This window comes from Dendropsophus ebraccatus, chromosome 10, assembly GCF_027789765.1.
Source record: "Dendropsophus ebraccatus isolate aDenEbr1 chromosome 10, aDenEbr1.pat, whole genome shotgun sequence".
Lineage (NCBI taxonomy): Eukaryota > Metazoa > Chordata > Amphibia > Anura > Hylidae > Dendropsophus > Dendropsophus ebraccatus.
Window position 1 is genome coordinate 81,328,015 of NC_091463.1, and position 15,143 is coordinate 81,343,157.

Here is a 15,143-nt window from a genome sequence, read left to right on the forward strand (position 1 = left end):
GATAAGTTTTGGTATATGTGTGTGGTTATCTATCCACCATATACGTAGTAATCATTTTATGAGTCTAAGTATGAAGTTTGTATATGCAGTCAATTGTGAATCCTACCTTAAAGCCAGCGTTGCTGATTGTAAGCAATATCGGGTAGCGCCAGGTCACCGTAGCAACGGATGACGCGGTAGATGCCGAATCTGGAACCGGAAGTGGAGTGACGTCTTTCGCGTCACCGGATGTGACGCAGTGGCGTTCGCGCCATGCTGGGATTGCCGGCATCCTGTTTGGCGTTATCCGGATACCTTTATTAGACGCCCAGGAACTGAGTAGGGGAGAGGAGCCACTGCTGTACCTCCCGGAACTCCGCCAGTGAGAGTGGTGAGAGCCGGCATATATCTGATATGCAGACCACTGTCTGAATCAGTAGATACCCCTTTATTTAGAGGCTCACTAGCCCGGGTATAATTTTCTATTTATGTATGTTAATGTTTTTGGTTATAGTCCTGTTGTATTGCCTATAGATATTTCTCCCTGATGAATCCAGAGGTTGGAGGAAACGCGTTGGAGACCCTAGGGGCATTAGATTTTTTTCTTTAAGGGACTAATAGGGACCGACCAAGGGGTAGATCGGGGTAGGGGTCGCTCTTTTTAGGGCGAGTGCTCCATAGACCCTGTGGGAGTAGGCTTTAGATTCTACATTTACCTATGAGGGATTGATAGGGTTAAGTATTGTGCCCAACTGTCTCCATATGTTTTTTGTTTGTCACTAACCATTTGTCCTCTCCCTGTTAAAAACATCTGGAGTGATACTACATTTTATTCATCTAATAGGTAAGAAAGTTTGCAATACTCTTACCTTATATTATTGTATCACTTGTTTGCCTTACTTTGTGAGGAGGATACCATTTGATAGCGGGCTCCTTTTTTCTTTTGTTTGTTTTGTGGGGCTATGTTTTTTATAAGATATTTATTAAAAGTCAAGTTTTAGATAATACTATATACCCCTTCTGTGATTTTTTTGCACTTTACAACATGTTTGATAAATCTCCCCCACAATGTTCGAATTTCTCGGTCTGGTATTTCCTATCAGTGTTTTATGATGCCATAATTTTTTTTTTCCTTTCTCTCTTTTCTCATAGTAATATTCCATTGTTCTTAGTCTCTGCTAACGTCACAATTTGTAAAGAAAAATCAAAAACTTATTCCAGAAACATTTCCAATAAAAAAAGAATGTAATACAAAGATAATAAACAACATCTAGAGCCAAAGGGAAGAAGAAAAGCTAGATTCATTCGTTACAACAAGAACCTGATTTACTGGTCGACTTAATAGCATCGCCCGAAGCAGGAAAGTTGGTAACTACAGTAGTTAATAAAAAAAATAAAAAAAATAAAAAAACAGCTTAGGGTGCCTTTACAAAGTGAGATGTATCTGACAGATTTTTGAAGCCAAAGCCAGGAATGGATTTGAAAAGAGGAAAAATCTAAGTCTTTCCTTTATGACCTGTTCCCTGTTTATAGTCTGTTCCTGGCTTTGGCTTCAAAAATCTGTCAGATAAATCTCTGTGTAAAGGCACCCTTAGACATAGGGTGAGATTTATAAAACATGGTGTAAAGTGAAACTGGCAGATTCTACCTTTAATTCCTCACAGGCTCTATGGAAAATGAAAGGTGGAATCTGATTGGTTGCTAGGGGCAACTGAGCCAGTTTGACTTTACACCATGTTTAAAAATATCCCCCTATGTGCGCCCCTGGTGTTTTCTAATCTGTGCAATTTACATTCTTTTTTTTTTTTTTATTTACATGGCACTTCCTGTGTTTAGACTTTTTTTTTTCTTTCTTTAAAGAGCCTAAACACAGGAAGTCCCGTGTTTTCCAGGTCATTTGCGCTCACAGAGAAGGCAGTCATGTGATTGACGGACACATTGAGCCGCGACTGGCCAAGATTTCATGGCCCAGATTTATCAAAGGGTGTAAAATACACACTGGGGCAAACTGCCCACAGCAACCAATCATACTGTAGCTCAGCTTTCAGCTCTGGTAAAATGAAAGCTCAGCTGTGATTGGTTACTGTGGGCAGTTTGCACCAGTGTATATTTTACACCCTTTGATAAATTAACACCCAGCTTTGTATTACAGCATGATAACTAAAAAAAAAAAAATGTAAATGGCAAACTTGCTTTCCTCTGAAGTCAGCACTGACCTCTCTGACCTCTGAAAACCGGCTTTTACACAACTCCCACTGTGTAATCCTTTGTTCTCTGCTCTCTGCTCCCGACTAATCTCCCTTCTCCCCCCTCCCCTCTCCATAGATTAGACAGGGCTCGACTGATGTAAAAGAGTGGAAATTTCCTGATAATAAGCAGTGAATGAGAGAGAGGAGGGAGGGGGGACCTGGGGAAAGTCTTTTTGAATGCAGATAATGGCATTTTTGCCTAATAAACCCAATTACAAAATTTCTTAAAATCGCCTGGACTATTCATTTCTGCAAAAAAAAACAAAAAAAAAAAACGACAGTGACACTTTAAGGAAAAATGTTGTACCAGATATGCTTTCAATATTCTGTGTTCAGTATGACAGGGAAGGGGTTCTCTGCTTGAGATCTAATCTGTTTCTATCTTGTGAGACTGAAAACCCTGACCAGTATGGAGCCCTATTTTAATTTTTTGTTATGGGTCTTTTCGAGAGAGCGTCTAATGCTAACCAGTAACAAATTTACAATTCAAGGGTATGTTCACACTACGTAAATCTACGGCCGTAGCTCTCGCCGCAGAACTACAGCCTTAGATTTGCGGGGTGGAACATAGCATTATTTGCTATGGGATCCCAGCCGAAGCGTACACATGCTCCGGCCGGTTCCCATACGGCGCCGCAAACAACTGACAGGTCCATTGTTTGCGTACGGAATTCAATGAATTTTGCCCGCAGAAGGACCTGTCAGTTCACACATGAAGCAAGCGGCTCCGGCCGCTCGCTTCACTCTATGCTATGGGAAGCTCTGACGCGGGCGCGCGATGATGCGCCCGCATTAAAGCTCCATGGAGGAAAGATCATCCGGCCGGTACTTAAGTGATGATCCGGGCTGAGACCGGCCGTTCCGTGACCCGGCCGGAGTCACGGAACGGCCGATCTCATACGTAGTGTGAACATAGCCCAAAGGGGTCTTCTTATCTGCACAGAAATACTACAACAATTTTCTGCCCCACAACAAATGCTCACCACTAGGACCCACATCTATTCTGAAATCGAGGGCCCCCTCCAACCTGCTTATCCTGTATGGGAGTTATATAACTCTCATGCCCATTTGGTTGTGTCAGTAAGTAGACCGGAAGGGGTCAGGGGGCCCTTTGATCATGACATAGGTGCGAATTCCCTACGTTGGACCTGCATCTATCATGATATGCCGCAAATGTGCAGATGGGAATACCCCTTTAATATTTATCCATATTTAGCTTCTTTTTGGAAAACACAAAGCATCCGATGGTGCTCTTTGGCTTCATAACCTGTGAATCCAGATAGCTTTTTACACTACTAGCATCACTTTCTGATGTGGCCGGGCCAACTATTGTTTTTGGACGTCTTCTTTCAATCTTTTTGGAGCCAATTCTCCATATCTGAAGACACTGATTCCAGGGGTCCTTGGTCTCTTCTACTGATGAATCGGGGAACCATCTTTTCACCACGGATGTGTCCTTAGGCCAAACAGTTTTCCCCACCTGTTGTAGTTTCACATCTGCTACAAAGGAATTACCTCCAACATCTCTGGAAGGCAACAATTGCATTGCGTTAAGAGGGTACCTGCTTAGTGTAATGAGATAGCACAGTTTCTCGTAAAACAATTCAGTGCAGGAAAGTATGCTGGTGCTTGTAAGAAGTCGCCATAACTTAATGATGGTGGCATGGCACCTATGTCTAATGCTTGTGTTCATGAACTCAATGATGTAGCTGACCAGTGCTTCTCTGTTATTGACGATAAAGCTGGAATTCTGTGTATGGTGAAAATATCGGTCAGTGAAGAGATGGAATGGATGGGAACTTTTGTGGTTCACTCCATGTTGTCCTTGTTTATCTTCCTTGGCAATTAATATGGATTCTGCCGAACCTCTGCTCTTTGTATCATTTTGCTTCTTGCTAATAGCATTCAACATGCCTCTAAACCCATGGTGAGTGACTAATGGGTCTTCCCTGACATTCGGCCTATGGTAAGCCTTTACGTCAACATATGCTCCAGTCTTAATTTGGAAAACCAAGGTGCTCAGCAGAGATCTCAGCTGACCGTAGAGCTCAGTACGTACCATGTATTCATCTGCAAAAAAGTTGCTCCAAAGTTCCTCAAACAAGAAAAGAGCCTTGATGTCATTCAGAAGCCATTGACATGCCGCCAGAAGCACCGTCCTAAGCCCATCTTCATGTCGGGTGCATACACATTCCACAAGCTCCCTGGTATTGATGACCTCTGCCAGTCTGGTAGCCAGAGACCCCTCGGACAGAGCATATTCCATATCCTGTTGCATAGTAACCATCTCACCACCTCCTCGAGGACATTGAGTCTTGATGAGCATTGCCAACCCTCTGCAGGCATCGGACAGGATTTCTTTTTGGGTCACACATCCATCCTTCCAGATTCGAAGTTGTACAGTTTTCAAAAGATCTTCAGCCAGAGCTTGACAGGCCCCATGTAACACGTCTTTAGTACCATCCAGGGACAGCACCTCCTGCTGAAGACATTGCTGTATTATATTCTTCCCGAGGTTGGAGCAGGCTGACAGCAGTGAATCCTCCACAAGACGATACATTGTTTAAGATGTGACACAAATAACATTGGAGTTTATATGACGTTAAACAAGAAACAAGTGTTTTGCCCTGCAGTTTCGAAATAACCCATAATGCTTTGGGTTTTGGACAGATTCCACCTTCCTCTTTAATAACAATCTACACTCTTGTTCCTGACTACTGCTAAAGAAAAGACAAATACCTTGCATCTAATTGTCAATACAGCCAGTCATTGGATTGTGTATGAAGAATGATGAAAGTATCTGGGTGTTGGCTCAGCTTAGTTACTGCAGGGCGAATGACTACTGATAATACGTCTGTGCTGTATACGCTGGTGGCCTTAAATGGGTGATCCGTTGTTGCCCAGAAAAAAAAAAAGGTCATACATGGCTTTTATGGTCCGCAGCACTACCATGCAAGTGTGGTGTAAGCCTCCGGATGTGTTGTGTCGGAGCATTGGCCAGTCACTTGGTAGGTGGTGAAGTGTGACTCCACTCCGGTGGTGGTTGGCGGAAGGACAGCCAGACCTTAAGATGTGCCGGGTAGGCCTGCCATGGCTGCTACAGGGGTCCCTTGGGTTAGTGTAGTCCTGGATGGCCAGAGCGGTGTATTGACCCTCCCTGACTATCGGAACTGCCACCCACAGAAAGGGGAAGTGTCCCAAGGATGTGTTGAATACTGTATTGGTGTGGGATGAAGAATCACAAAGTCTCTTTATCATAAATAAACTTGGCTTTACTTGAAAGGTACTTGTGTGCAGCTACAGCTTTACTTGAACAAGATAAGTTACACTTGACAGTTCCCTTGATAAAGCACTTGATAAGACACTTGATAGTACAATAGCCAGATCTGCGACAGAATTAGAGTGAGGAGTACAGTCGTGCTGACTGACTAGCGTGTTGAGAGATACAAGAACCAGAGTAGCAGAGAGGAGGATGTTGTGAGAGTCCCAACCAAGTAGTACTGTGCTCTTCCCGGATGTTGGAGGATGAGGTAGAAGAATACTTAGAAGAAGTAGAAGAGAATACTTGTGCCCGTGTATTGACCTGTTAGTCTTCACACCACCTGATGCCCACTAGATTTGGCCGAACCGTCCTAGAGGGTGACACAAGGCCCCAGACCCTATTACCTGGGATGAGCGGAATGCTGAGGATTTCCTGCTGACAACCGCGCTGCAAGATAGAGTTCCTAGGCTTATCGCAACTTTGCTCTATCCGGATCAGTTCCTAGCTTACTGCTGTCTGTGGATACTGTCCTGCTCTGTGACTCTCCTAGTCCACGGCGTGGGTTGAGGTTGAGGGTGGGTTGAGGTCTCTGACTTGTCCTCTCTTGAAAGGGGTTTAACGCTGCATAGTGTAGTGTGGCCTTACTGAGAAGAAAACTAGAGAGCTGTCTAGCTTGCGTTCTTTCTCTACAATGTGCAACACAAAAGACCTATGCACCCATGTGACTTCCTTCCTTAGCGTACCTAAAGTGCGCTGTGAGTGGGTGAAGAGTGCAAACAGAAGAAGCAAAGAGAGAGGTGATAGGAGAGAAGAAGAACAGATACCCATAGGTTCGCAGATCCATGTGACACACAAACAGACAACAACCCTTTACATACTTCAGCCGTGCAGCATCTGAGCACACACACATAATACAGCGACATCTATTGGCGAAACTTTATCACTACTTTCATCACCACCTCTGCACAACAAGTACAGGCTTTTTCAAAGGGTGTAACCAATAGCAACACCCATGGTAGGACACCACACAATCATTTGCAGCTTCCATCTGCCCTGTTTTCTCACCCCGTGTCGGCCATTAGCACGCTCTGGTAATCGCTCCATTTCCAGGTTTTTGGGTCTCCTCTCATTTTCCCCCACGCTTCTTCTGTTCAGCACACTTTGGGGTGCCCGCCCAGCTTCTTGGCAAGTCCATTCTTCATGCACGCCCCCTTCCTACATCCTTCCAATAGCTGCAGGGTGATCTTTAGGAGATAGGCAGACCGACGCTCCTATTACGCGGAGTGATGGCCAGCAGACTGTCGTTATTGGTAAAGAAAATTTCAACATGTTGAAAGACAAGGATCAGTCAACATCATGTATGTTGGCTGATTGTTGCCTTTTAACAGTAGCTATAACACCAATTGATTATCGGCCGATAATCGCTCGGTGTAATAGGGCCTTAAAACATTCAGTCCTTGGCTGAATCAATCGTCATCTAAAGTTTAGCATACACCTTCAATAAATGTCGGCTGAACAATTGTTCAGCCATCTGTTATCTCTTCCATCCTCCCTATACACAGGAATGTTTGGCATGGCCGATAGTTCCTGTGTTTTCCATAAGAAGGGGTTAACGTGCCAGACAGTTCTGGCGGCATCCATGGGGTTGGAAAGTGATTTTCCATCATGCCCGATCCCTATCTCCACCCACGTCATCTGTCTGTGGCCATGTTTTTCTTTTTACTACAATCCAATATCATGCCAATGGAATAATTCTGCAGTAGATCTTCGGGGGAAGATTTCTTTTTTAAACTTGGTCACAGCACCAGACACCCACTAATCAAAACTTCCATCATGTCTCTATGATATGTTAGATGGACTAATAACCTGTATCATATGTCCTATGGATGAACTCGTGCCTCATATTTGACTGTAGGTAATAGACTACAGAACAGCACAATGTCAGTCAGCTGCTTTTAAGGCCAGCAGAATATTGTCATGAATCTAAACAGGCCTGGACTCTCAGAACAAGGACGTATTATTACTTCTTTAGAAAGCTCTAGTGCGCCCTCATCTGGTGGACACTATCCAGTTCTATGCACTGGTTCATAGAAAGGGCGTTCTGGAAATCAATCAGCCGTGAATTATTAACGTTATAATAGTCGCCTGCACAATTCCGTTAACGTAGGAAGATGTGTGGGTGACTAACAGTGATTTCAGTGCGCATACAAAGGATGCGATGAATGAGAGATTTCTTGTTTGTCGTTTAAGATACAAATTACAGATTTGGAATCGGCATCCTTTATCCTACTTACAGATGACTTTAGTTTATGGGAGGATTTGAGGAGGGTGGGTCTGAGGTGACAGAGTCCCTTTAAGTGTGAACATGAGTGACACTATTCAAGGAGCATGTGACTGCACAGAGGGCACGGTGGCTGACACTACTACATGAATAAGGGCTGATTTTAACATTTTTTTTTTACTACTTCATGGTTATTATTAAGTAGGTCAGCGTTACGTTTACATGCAGTATTATGTGCCCTGATGAAGAACATTACTGCCATCTAGTGTTCGTATTATAAATGACACAGGCTATTACCTCTCACAATCTTATATAGTATCCTCTTCATCTAATTTAGGCGAGTACTGTTCTGTTTACTTTTGATTATGGATAAAAATGCTGGAAATAATAGCAACAATGACCATAAAACGGTGTGGTTGGGGTGTTGCTTTGCTGTCTGGAGCACGGGCTGGATGTCATGGAGTCATAATTGAAACTCTATTATACTGGGGAAGGATGGTGGAGGAGAGAGGAGCAAGTAGGTTAAATAAGTTTAGAGTAAGTTATTGTTTTTGGCGCCGGTTTGGCAGGTTCTCTGATAAATTAAGTTCAAATAAATGAAGAAAAGTAGATCTCTCTTCTTGATTATGAATTGGTGTATTAAAGTGGTAGTGCGGCGGTAAAAGATTATTCACAGAATAACACACATTACAAAGCTATACAACTTTGTAATGTATGTTATGTCTGTGAACGGCCCCCTTCCCGGTGTACCACCACCCCCATCCGTGTACCCGGAAGTGTAGTGCATTATACATTACCTGATCCGTGTCGCGCCCGGCCGCCATCTTGTGCCAAACGTCATCCTCGGCCTGCCGGCCCGAACACCTCCGATCTTCCCGAGTGCCGGGCGCCCTCTGCCGCGTCATCAGCTGCTCAGCCGCGATTGGCTGAGCATAACTGTGCTCGGCCAATCGCGGCCGCGTCATCAGCCGCTGAGCCGCGATTGGCTGAGCACAGTTATGCTTCCGGGTACACGGGTGGGGGTGGTGGGACACGGGGAAGGGGGCCATTCACAGACATAACATACATTACAAAGTTGTATAACGTTGTAATGTGTGTTATTCTGTGAATAATTTTTTACCACCGCACTACCCCTTTAAGTTCTCGATGAATGAAACAGATCAGGTAAACAGTATTATGTTATAACTGTAACAGATTATATTGTTATTTTTATCCTGCTGTCTAATGTTGGTATTCTATATGTTTTTCTCTTTAATTTTGTATGGAAAAAAAATAATTAAATTAAAAATTAAAAAAAAATTAGGCGAGTGCTATACCCAAAGTTTGTGTGATGTAACCAGTGTCGGACTGGGGTACCTTTGGCCCACCAGGGAATATTTTATTCTAGGGGCCCACCCTACATACAACAGATATACCCAGCGCCAAACCTTTCACATTACTATAGTGACTTTGCACAGTGCTGTGTATGTAAACGGCAATGCTTGCTCACCGTTAGTAACTGTTTAGACACTCTATGCCAGGGATAAGGAACCTTCTGCCTTTTAGCTGTTGCAAAACTACAATTCCCATCATGCCTGGACAGCCTTCGGCTGTCCAGGCATGATTGGAGTTGTAGTTTTGCAACTGCTGGAGGGTTGAAGGTTCCCCATCCCTGCTGTATGCAAACAGCACAGCCGTCCACTTAAGTTTCTTGAAAAGTAAAGTCCCATGAAACTAACTGGGGGATTATATGTCATCCTGAAGCTGCTAAAAAGGGATGCAGACCTCCTGCTCAGGGGCCCACCAATGGGTAGGGCCCACCGGGGGATTCCCCTGCACCCCTGTGGGCCGGTCCGAGTCTGGATGTAACCCACAATGTTAGTGAATAGTGGCACATTGTCACAGCGCGACTGTGACGCAATATCACACTCTACCGACCTCAATGCAACTTTGACTTGCTTGCAACTTCTCTTCAACTTCAACTATTTAGATTTCAGCCAAGTTGTAATTATAATAAAGTTGCACAACAGCGAGTCGCCGATAAGTCACACAATGTTTTGTCACAGAACTAAAGTTGCTGTGAAGACCAAGCCCTAGGCAACAAACACTGCTTTATGGCAGTCTGTGTTCACACCCACAATGGAAGAAAGGGTCCTCAGTAACTTCACTTTTCAGACATAAAGCTAGTATAGAACGTCATGACATTGATGGAGCACATGGATGTTTGTAGGTTGACACCAATGCCGTGCCTGTGACAATGACGAGCAGCTGAACTAAGAAAACCCCTTTAAGGACTATGTGACTGGTAGAAAAACATCTGATATGCTAACAGAGACCTGCCCTGCATATAGCACACTTGGGGCACAGGTGAATGGTACAACCTGCCTGACAGAAGCCGGCTATGGCTGATTGTCCCTGACACGGCGCAGATCATGCATCCTGGGACAGCTGTCAGGTCACACTGACATCTGGCAGGTATGGGGGAAGAGATTGACAGGGGGTGTAAGTCCTGGGCTACACAATGATCTCTGCCACATGTCAGCGCATGGCAGGAGTCACTGTGACACAAAGGAAGACGTCTTAGGAGTGACGTCTTGTCTGTCTTATAGGAGACAGCTGTTAGAGCAGGAATGAGATAGGCAACTGGAGTCAAAAATGACACCAATACAGATCCCTGGGAGAGCTGGAGAGCAGAGAAGGTGTCTGCGGAGCCTAACACAATGCCTGGTATTACTGCTACATGTGCCGGCAGTGATGTGTGTGGCTGGGTAAGAGACAGATAGCTGTAGGCTAAATCCCTCTGTCCTGAGTGTTTGTTAGGGTATGTTCACACTGAGGAATAAGCGAGCATTTGGCGAGGAAAGTTTTCTGCTTGAAATTCCTCGCCTATTCATCTCTGGCAGAATAGGAGCAGATGTAGAGCAGGGGTAGGCAACCTTGGCTCTCCAGCTGTTGCAAAACTACAACTCCCATCATGCCAGGAGAGTTGTACTTTTGCAACAGCTGGAGAGCCAAGGTCCCCTACCCCTGATGTAGGTTTCTATTGGTTTTCATCTGATGGATATAAATAAAAATTTTCCCATTCACTGACTACAAAAATTCCATAACGTTATACAGTCATAGGCTAGGTTCACACTATGCAGGGGCGTAGCGAGGGGGGGGGGCAGCTGCCATGGGCGCAGAGACCAGGAGGGGGCACCATCACATGGAGCAGAGAGAGAAGGATCACAGTAAATGAGGCAGCCTGGAAGCGTCCTGGCCTCTTTCAGTGTGGGGAGGCAGGGGACGATTTTAACTTAATCAGCAGAGGTATTTCCCATATTGTCCTGTCTCCTGGCTGCTGTTTAGCTATAATTTGCGCAAAATCGCTGCGTTTTTACAGAGATTTTGCGCAAATCAGGGCTAAACAGCAGTCAGGAGACAGTACAGCAAAGTAACTGTGTAGAATAGATAGTAAAGGACCTTGACATGTTACTATGTTGTCACCACAGGTCCTGTATGTAAACTGCACTATGGAGGAGGAAGAAAGAATTACAGGTGTGTGGGAAGGGGAGGACAATCAGGGGTGCACAGTCTGGGGGGCGAGGTTGAAGGGTGCCCAGTCTGGGGAGGAGGGTGAAGGGTGCCCAGTGTGGGGAGGAAGGTGAAGGGTGCCCAGTCTGGAGTGAGTTGGGGGACATGGGTGTATAGGGTGACACCAGTCTGGGATGGGGGAGACACACAAGAGAGTGTCCAGTGTCTATTTAGGGGTCTGGTTGTACAGTATTCTATACTTAACCCCTTAATAACTGCCCTCTCCAAATATATATCACATTTACATAAACCTTACCTAGTATCTGCAGGGGTAGGGAAGCTTGGCTCTCCAGCTGTTGCAGAACTACAACTCCCATCATGTCTGGACAGCCAAAGTTTTAGCTTTGACTGTCCATGTATGATGGGAGTTGTAGTTTTGCAACAGCTGGTGAGGCAAGCTTCCCTACGCCAATCTATAAAGCACCTGTATCTGTATATACAGCGACCATGATGCAAGAGTCATATTTCTATTTAGAATTTTATGATGGAATACCTTATTGGAGGTATTGCTGCTGTTGTCTCCCCTGCTAAGTGGAGTTGATCGAACCTCGGGAAATCCTAGGTGCGATCGAACTCGAACATTCACAAACCTGCCGCATCAGATTGCTGATGCCTTCCCGGTCCGTGAAGAAAGAGGAGACAGCCCGGGTACCGCCTGGAATTCTGGGATTCAGCCTAGGTAATAGGCTGAATCCCGGAATTCCAGGCGGTACCCGGGCTGTCTCCATCCCCACGGACCGGGAAGGCATTGGGAATCAAATGTTTGAGTTCAATCGAACCTACTGCTGAGCGTACCTGTGCATTAGGAGAGGGCACCATATAATCACATTACACTGGGTGTCACACTGGAGATAGATCAGGAAGCTTTGCCTCCTAATTCACAGGTACAGAAAGCAGGGAGCGGAGACAACGGCGCCTCCTCAGGTACAGACAGCAGGGAGCGGAGACGACGGCGCCTCCTCAGGTACAGACAGCAGGGAGCGGAGACAACGGCGCCTCCTCAGGTACAGACAGCAGGGAGCGGAGACAACGGCGCCTCCTCAGGTACAGACAGCAGGGAGCGGAGACAACGGCGCCTCCTCAGGTACAGACAGCAGGGAGCAAAGACAACGGCGCCTCCTCAGGTACAGACAGCAGGGAGCGGAGACAACGGCGCCTCCTCAGGTACAGACAGCAGGGAGCGGAGACAACGGCGCCTTCACAGGTAGAGACAGCAGGGAGGGGAGACAATGGCGCCTCCTCAGGTAGAGACAGCAGGGAGCGGAGACAACGGCGCCTCCTCAGGTACAGACAGCAGGGAGCGGAGACAACAGCGCCTCCTCAGGTACAGACAGCAGGGAGCGGAGACAACGGCGCCTCCTCAGGTACAGACAGCAGGGAGCGGAGACAACGGCGCCTCCTCAGGTACAGACAGCAGGGAGCGGAGACAACGGCGCCTCCTCAGGTACAGACAGCAGGGAGCGGAGACAACGGCGCCTCCTCAGGTACAGACAGCAGGGAGCAAAGACAACGGCGCCTCCTCAGGTACAGACAGCAGGGAGCGGAGACAACGGCGCCTCCTCAGGTACAGACAGCAGGGAGCGGAGACAACGGCGCCTCCTCAGGTACAGACAGCAGGGAGCAAAGACAACGGCGCCTCCTCAGGTACAGACAGCAGGGAGCGGAGACAACGGCGCCTCCTCAGGTACAGACAGCAGGGAGCGGAGACAACGGCGCCTTCACAGGTAGAGACAGCAGGGAGGGGAGACAATGGCGCCTCCTCAGGTAGAGACAGCAGGGAGCGGAGACAACGGCGCCTCCTCAGGTACAGACAGCAGGGAGCGGAGACAACGGCGCCTCCTCAGGTACAGACAGCAGGGAGCGGAGACAACGGCGCCTCCTCAGGTACAGACAGCAGGGAGCGGAGACAACGGCGCCTCCTCAGGTACAGACAGCAGGGAGCGGAGACAACGGCGCCTCCTCAGGTAGAGACAGCAGGGAGCGGAGACAACGGCGCCTCCTCAGGTACAGACAGCAGGGAGCGGAGACAACGGCGCCTTCACAGGTAGAGACAGCAGGGAGGGGAGACAATGGCGCCTCCTCAGGTACAGACAACAGGGAGCGGAGACAACGGCGCCTCCGTTAAGGTACTTAGGGACCAAATTTTAAATGGGAAAAATGAAAGTACTTTAATAAAAAATGGTGATTGAGCCCAGAGCTGCCTGATAATCATTCTTCATAAAAACATTCCAGGTACACAGTAAATATGACATTATGTATCCCATATTGTGAACACCACACTAGTGCTGCCAGTAGAGATGAGCGAATCGCGCATCTAAACAACCGCTCATCTAAACTTCAAACATTCAAAAAAATTTTTTTTTATATATATATATATATATATCTCTATCTATCTATCAGCAGTGAAGGGACAACATGGGCCCCCCTGTGCTTACTGCTCACACAAGAGGGGGGGGAGGGGGGCGCCAAATTAACTATTTGCCCCGGGTGCAGAAGAACCTAGCTACACCTCTGCACTATGTAACATTGACGTCCGTCTTTCATAATATCGTCCGTCATTGTGCAAAGGTCGTCCGTTTTTTATTTATTTTAAATAATGGATGTTATTTGCACAATAGCAACCATTGTTATGAAAGACGGCCAGAATTTTTACATAGTGTGAACACAGCCTAAAAAAGGTTGTAGATGAGCCATGGTAACTAATTTTGGCAACCCATTAGGCATATTTAACAAATAGTGTGGATAGCCTCTGTTTAAGGGGCTGTCCCTAATAACTAATACAGTACTTCAATGTGTGAACAGACCCTTAATCACTAAAGTCTACTCCTGTCATTTTGATGGAGAGAGCATTTAAAGAGAACCCATCTGACCATACTTTATCCTTTCATGTCATGTACACTGTGTGGTAAAGACCACAGTAATCTTATATGACCCCTTTATGTAAGCCCACCATAGGCTGCCTACAAATGCCAGTGGTCTTATTTGTATTATACTTGATCCTGGGCTCCACCTACTGTTTACTCTGCCACCCTGGAGAATGTATACAGCAGGGTGAGTGTCACTCTCTTTACAGGGCGGCACCCAACAGGGCAGAGGGTCTCAGCTGTGAGGGGGGAGTAGAGTTGGGATCTTTGGCTTTTCTTTTACATGTGATTGGTAAATATTAACCCTTAGAAGACCAGGCCAATTGTCATTTTTGCACTTTAGTTTTTTCTTCCTCGAGCTTAAAAGGCCATAGCGTTTGCATTTCAGACCCACATGAGCCCTTATTTTTTGCGCCACTAATTGTACTTTACAATAACAGGCTTAATTTTTGCATAAAGTATGGTGTGGAACCAGAAAAAAATTATATGTGCAGTGAAATTGAAAATCAAATGTTTTTTTTTTTTATTATTTAAATTTTTTTGGGGGGGGCGGGGCTGTATTTACACCATTTGTTTTATAGTAAAACTTACTTGTTATACATTTTTCTCAAGTCAGTACGATTGAAACGACATGTAACTTGCATTAATTTTATTTTATTTGACAGCTTTTAAAAAATTAAAACTTCTTTTAAAAAATAGATGTTCCTTCAAATTGCTCTATGACCATGCTAATAGTGCTTTTATTTTTCGGTCTATGGGACTGTTGAGAAGCCATTTTTGCACCATGATGTGTACTTTCTATCGATACCCTTACTTGCGTATATGCGACTCTTTGATCACTTTTTATTAAAATTTTTTCTGGATTTGATACGAACAAAAATGCGCAATTTTGTACTTTGGAATTTATTTACGCTTACGCTGTTTACCGTATGAGATCAGAAATGTGATAATTTAAT